We start from the raw sequence: 7,264 nt of genomic DNA on the forward strand, positions 1-7,264 counted from the left end.
TGACAGCTCACCGCTGGGAGCTGGTCTGGCACAAGACACAGCTAAGGTATTGTGTTTTCCTGTCAAACATAAACAATTTACAGGATGCTGTTATCAGTTGAGGTTACTCTTGCGACCATGGTGGAGCAAAACAAAAACAAGACCACCCAATAATCCTGTCCAAACACTGAAAGCAAGAACAAGAACCCTGCAAATGACAAAGATGACCAAACATCCCCCTCTTCCAGGTCACAATGAGTGACTGCTACTTCTTTCCCGATCACAACTTTAGCCCCACTCCCTTCCTCCCACCTCCTAGATAATGTTTAGATAATATTATTTAAATACCAAATCATAGCAATGACCTCACTCAAAAGCATCTAACACAAGGCCAAATCCTGTAACAGCCTCTTCTTACTGAGATGCCCCATGGTGCACAGCCTTCCTTTTTGCCACAAGTATAAGTAAACTCAACTTTGTTCAATAACAGATGGGGTCTGGTGGTCTTTGGCTGGTGAGTGAAGGGTAGCAGAATATACCCCTTCCAAATATACCAAATATTCCAAATATACCAAAAGGTGCCCCTTTGGCATAAGGATTATTTTGTTCTAATTATTTTTTAGAAACAGCAGACACGGGAAATTTTGAAAACAGAGTAGGAGTGACCCTTTTATGAGGGACATTTGTACTTATAAAGGAAATCATTATTTGTACATGTCTCCCTCTCTGTATCAAGAAGAGAAGGATGACTCTAAATCACAAAAGAATCCTAACAATGGAGAAGGCACCAACTTAAATCTGCATAACTACCTTACCCTTATTTACTGTGCTTTTCTTGATAACCCCCCAATACCGGCCTTTTCTTATACCCCAACATCTTTTCTTTTGTCTTTAGTTGGAGATGGTGTTTAACGTGGTTGTTGTGGCCGTTTCAGGGAATTTTACTCAGTTTTCTTGGGTATCTTCCATGTATACATGAGTTTATACATGTTATTAAACTTATGCTTTCTCCTGTTAATTTTTCTTTTATTACAGGGAGTCTCAACCAAGAACTCAGACGGCTACAAAGAAAATTATTTTCTCTCCTCTGCAGTTTTGGCAACTCAGATGGGACCTTCTGGGACACACCACTTGCTCCAGAGCCTGCAGATGGGACCCTGGGAATCTGGCAGAAGCTGGCGGAGGATAAGAACTCTTAACAAAGTCAGCCCTCCCAGATCTCCGTCTGGGAATGCCCGATTCAGAGAGCAAGGGAGAATTCCACTCTGACCTTTCCTTTCCAAATTCACATTAGCAGGAGAAAAACATTTGTAAGAATTACTCTTTGAATCATGACTCTTGTGAATTGGGTTTTGGGGTACCCCTTGGTTATGGATCCTTTCCCTCCCAGGAACAGCTATTGCTTTCCTATTTGTCTCATTTTGTGTGCCGAGAACTTAGGTGACTTGTGGAAAGCCCTGAGGATGGGGGCTGGTTGCCAGGGCAGCCACCCTAAAACTAGAGAGTTGGAACTTTCAGCCCCATCCCCGCCGCCCCCTCTGAGGAAGGGAGAGGGGCTGGAGATGGAATTCAATCACCAGTGGCCAATGATTCAGCCCGCCATGCCTACATATATGAAGCCTCCTTAAGAACCCAAAAGCACAGGGGTGCGAGAGGTGCCAGGTTAGTGACCACATGGAGGTGCGGGGAGAATGGCACCTGGGGCCAGGGCGTGGACGCTTACAGGGCCTCTCCCTGTACCCCGTCTGGTGCATCTCTTCCATCTGGGCTCTTCTGCCCAAGATTTTCAGTGACAGCAAGTAATATGCAATTATATATAACTATAGACTCTTTGGAATGCTAAGGCTGTCCTAAGAAAGTTTCAGAAACACTTAAAGGAATAGACACTTTCTGTGAAAGAAACTGGTTTGATAGCCATGTTATTGACTGTTTTTTTGCAAAGTCTGTTCTTTAAACCACTACTTACAATCTTTAAACAAATAAAAACTAAAACTAAAACCTCTTAAAGATCCCTTTATAAAAATCCTTTTAACCCATGGACAAGGACAAGGTCGGGGGGAAGGATAGATGGGAGGGATGGGCAGGGGAGGGGAGAGCAATGGGGAAAAAATGGGGCCACCTGTAATTGAACATCAGTAAATAAATTTTTTAAATCCTTTTATAATGATAAACCTGTAATCTATTAAATAAACTTTTTCTGACTTTTGCAAGCCTCTCTAGCATATTAATCAAACTTGAGGGGAGGGTCGTAGGAACTTCTGATCAATAGCCAGTTTGTCAGTAGCACGGGTGACAATCTGAATTTGCGATTGGGGCCGGAAGCGTGGCGGGAGGCAGTCTCGTAGAACTAAGTCCTTCCCCTGGAGGGTCTGACACCATTTCCAGGTAGATCATGTCAGAATTGAATTCAATTGTAGGACACCCAGCTGGTGACACAGAATTGCTTGAGGTGTAGAAAAACCTCCCCACATTTGGTGTCCGGAATACAGAAGGGTTCAGAGTATTGTGTGCAGTGTTAAGGAAAACAATAATGAGTTTTTTCTTTACATCTAAGCACCATTCTCCAATAAAAGAAACCAGGACTCCTAAGGAGAAGTGGTTCATTCCGGGGCAGGAGCAGAGAAAATACAAATGAGTCTGGAACATTCTGTGTACCAGAAAGTAAGAAAACGCTAAAAGAAAAAAAAGGGGATTATGAAGAGGGGAGAGACACAGGAGCCAAGCTGATGGTCCTCCTAATGACAAAAGCTGGGACAATTTAAACTGCTATCTCTCAGCTTGTCCCGGGGCTAATGAGGATTCAATGTAACTGCCACCCTACAGGGAGCTTTATAAAATGGTGACACAGTGGGAAGGGACCGCTTTCCTGCCCCCTCCTCATTGGAGCTATCAATTTTAACATTTCTATTGGCTCAGAGGCAAACAAAAAATTCCCCATGCGGTATAATACACATTATTATAATTGTAGAGATAAAACCTAATTGGCACTGTTGAGATGATTCTCCACTGAGGTTTTATTGCACAGGAAACTATTGCAATTCTTTAAGCATCTGGAATATATTTTCAGATGTGGAAAGCTGACTTGTTGGCACTGCGTCCTATAACCCACACATCAGTGAGTGAGGACTGAGCAGCTGCTAAAAGCACAGCAGCTCTGGAAGGCTGGCCTGCTGCTCCTGCAATGTTTCTTTCTGTCATGAAGCCAGTAATAATAATTGACACCATTTATAGTGTTTCCAGTACCTCAGGCATGGTGCCAATCAATGCACATCCATTTGCTTGTTCAGTCCTTTCGCAACAACTATGTGAAGTAGGTCCTGGTAGTGTAGTATCTGCATTTAGTGAAGATGCCAAGTTCAGAACAGTTAAAGTGCCACATAGAGATGGGAGGAGCTGAGCCCGGATTTGAAGCCAGATTTCTCTGACTTCAGAATCCTCACATTTCACCATTTAGCTACATTACCTCTGTGTGAGATACGGATGCACTTTGACACAGGAAGATAGGGGTGGGGGACAGCAATGTGTATATTTCCTGGACGTGGCATTTCTAGCAGTAATTTACCCGCAGGAAAGGGGTGGAGAGAGAGGCAGAGAAAATGCCCCACTTAAAGGACTGGAACTGGAAGGAAGGGATCTTTGAAACAAGAAACAGACCTGTTTTGGGAGATTTCAGGCCTATAAGACTGAGAAATCAGACTGGATGTTGTTTCTGTTGTTCTTGGAGAAGTCCATCAGCAAGACAATACAAGGAGGTGTGACTAGCTGGGTTCCTGCATCAAAAAACATTCCTGTAACACCTGCGCAGGCCTGGACTGGTAGAACTAGCCCTCCCATGACAATCCAGCCTTCATCTGGGGAGGAATGGGTTTGATAAGCCACCACTCATGTTATCAGGGCATGAGACTGTAAGGCATTGGCAGGGTCTTCTCACAAAGATCATTCGTACCATTAAACAAGGAAAGAGAGTGAAGTGTCGCAATTTCCCAGGAAGTCGCTCTTAGTCACGAAACGCTAAGGATGCTTTCGAGCAAACAGGAAGGCAGTCTGTGTGTTCCTCTTGAGAACAGGACAGTTGTCGCAGGATACCACCACAGCCAACCTTGTCTTGTTAATAAGGCGGGAGCTGGGTGCTTTACCCCTTGAGAGGAAGGGACTGGTTTGAGTTTGTGAGAGTAGGCCATGGGCCCCTTCTGTGACCTGGAGATTTAGAAATGAGGTTGCATTTTTTTTTCTTTGCCATTTAAAAAAATTTTATTTTTCAATTACAGTTTACATTCCATATTATTTTGTATTAGTCAGGTGTACAGCATAGTGGTTAGACAGTCGCAGACTTTACAGAGTGTTGTGCCTGGCATTTCCAGTACCTGCCTGACACCATACGAAGCTATTACAATATTGTTGCCTATGTTCCCTGTGCTGTACTTTACATCCCCACAACTATATTGTAACTACCAATCTGTACTTCTCAATCCCTTCCCCTTTTTCGCCCAGGCCCCCAGTCCTTCTCCCCTCTGGCAACCATCCATCTGTTCTCTCTGTTGAATTTCTTTAAAAAGAAAAAAAATTGTGTCAGCCAAGAACTGAAAACCCAAGTGGATAAATTAAAATGATTTTTATTAATTATCTTGACTTGAAAATGTTGGGGATTTTTTTTTTTTTTTTTTGGTGGGGGGTAAAAGGGCAAGTTTACCGAGATAGTTCCTGGAAGGACTAGGAAGCCTGAGGTCTGTCTTTAGAAGACAAAGCAAAGAGAAAACTTCAACTTGGAAGCAGAAGCTGGAGAGAGTCAGGAAGGAGTAGATGCATTTAGGGCAACATGGGGGGATGGGGGGAAAGCAGGGGTCCTGGCAGCAATGGGCAGCTTGGAGCTCGCAGTCAGAACCTAGGAGGGGAGCAGAGAAGGGCTCCCCACCCTCCAGCCAGCCCTGTACCTACAGAGAATTTACCATGTAAACTGCCAGCTTCCCCGGGGGAGCACACATGCTAGCAAGTCGAGCCTTCATCTGTGTTCAAGACCAGACAAGACATCCAGCAGAACTCTCGTAGCAGCAACCAATGCTGCGTCAAAGGGATAATAGGAGCCGTGAAGATGGATGTGGAGAAGCTGGCCAGGCGCCAGCCACCCACAGCTGCTGGGCCAGTGGGGAACTCAGGCAAGAAGGGGAGGCCATTCAGATGCCACCCCCACTAGAGGGACAGGAGGCTGGTAGGCAGAAGGAGTTTGACGTCCCGGGAAATCTGGGATTTTGTTCCCCTCCATTGCTTCTGAGATCACTGGCTGTAACCTCTGTTGGTTCCTGAGTGAACAAACTTCTTAATGTTCTTGGCAAGTCGACTCTCCCATTGGCTTAATAATTAGAAGAGCAGAGCCTGCAGCCAAGAGGTATTGCCGGCAGCTGGGACACCTGAGCAAGTAGGGACGAAGAAGGGTGTCAGGAAGGCCCAGCTTGGTGTCAGCTCAGACATAGGCGAAGACCGGCTCTGCCGGCCACACAGTCTTTCAATCAGTAGTTCAACACAGGTGAACGGAACACCTATTGTGTCCCAGGTCCCAGTGCTGCTGAGCGAAGTGGAGGAATTTCCCAGATGGTGAGATAGTCACTGCCCTTAAGGGATGGGGGAAGGACTAACGATCCAGCCCTTTTTCTGTGCCAACTGTAAACAGAGTAGGACAGGGCCTTTCTCTGTTAGGAGCTCAGAGTCCAGCAGGAGAGCCACACCCACAATTCACTCAGATAAGCTGGTTAACTGGGGAGGAGCTGAGGATGTGAAGGGCGTCAGAGGCACAGAAGAAGAAACGTGTAGATTCTCCCTGGGTGGGTGAGGAGAATCCCAAGGCGGGGGTTTCTGTTTCCCAAGGCACTGACATTGGAGATGGATTTTAAAGTAGGAGTAGGAGCCTTGACTGGTGTGGCTCAGTGGGTTAGGCATCATACCACAAAACCAGTATGTCGCCAGTTCAACTCCCAGTCAGGGCACATGCCTGAGTTGTGGGCCGGGTCCCCTGTTGGAGGTGTTGCGAGAGACAGTCAGCTGGTGTTTCTCTCCGTCTCTTTCTCTCTCCCTTCCCCTCTCTCTACAAATAAATATATAAAATCTTAATAAAATAAAGTATGAGCAAGAATTAGGATTTAACTATTGAGAGAAAGAGCACCCGGATGTTGGCAGCACCAGGATAACATGAGGCACGGGGCTGTGACCGGGCACCGTGCCTTTGGCGGACGGTGAGGAGGCCGGCTGGGCTATCAGGACGGGGGCAGGCGAAGGGCCAGCGAAGACACTGGAAAGGTGGGGCAGAGCAGGGCATGAGGTACCTTCAGGTAATGGGACCATGGAAGGCGTTCAGCAGGCTTGATGCAGTTGGACTTGTGTTTCCTTAAAGCCAAAGGACAAATGGGAAGGACACGTGCAGGAGCCCAGGGAACCACAGGAGCACTGGCAGAGCGCCGGGCCAACTACATGTGGACCTGCCCCGTTGAGGGGGGCAGTGGACGTATCCCCTGCCTCTCTGGGGAAAGGAGGGCCAACTCTTGGTGAAAATCTGGAACTGTACATTCTCACGTGAACTACCTTCCGTCACCCGGACTTTTTAATACTGGCTTAAACTTTTAAAAATCATCACGAAGGGCAAGCAAAATATCCTCAGTCAGATTTCTGTACATTTAGGAACAAAGGGGGGATTGACACTCTAGTGAGTATCCTTTGGTAAGTAAGCTGTGAAAACAGGCAGACTCAGGTATGAATTCTGGTTTTCCCAACTAAGCAACCTGGAGGCCAGGGGTAAGTTACGTAGCCTCTCTGAGCCTCGTCATCCAAGATTATTGGCGGGATTGGTGTGAGGGGTAAATTAAACAGTGCATGTTAAGCATTTAGCACAGGACCTAGCATATAATCAGTTTTTAATCTATGTAAGCTTCAGTTGTCGTTATAGCTATTGTATTATCATTATTGTGCATTGTATTTTGTGTTGTTGTGTAGTCAATGCATTATTTTCCATTTCCTAAGTTACAGTTGAGGTTTTTGGTGTTTTTTTTTTTAAGATTTAAAGCACCAGAAATAACTGCTACAACCTTAAAAAATGCACATACACACACACACACACACAAAATAACCTCATCTTTCCCTAGTGTCAGTACCCATAGGAGTAAGGAAAAAAAACAAACAAACAATGTAACTGGTATTATTTACCCTCTTTCCCCTCCTTTTGTAAAACAAACCAGAAAATATAAACCGAAAATTCATCAAGCCTTTCTCCCAAGAATATGTGATGATTACATTGTTTGGG

Source organism: Pteronotus mesoamericanus, unplaced genomic scaffold (assembly GCF_021234165.1).
Source record: "Pteronotus mesoamericanus isolate MK-2021 breed Mesoamerican mustached bat unplaced genomic scaffold, CSHL_Meso_final contig_90, whole genome shotgun sequence".
NCBI classification, from domain to species: Eukaryota; Metazoa; Chordata; class Mammalia; order Chiroptera; family Mormoopidae; genus Pteronotus; species Pteronotus mesoamericanus.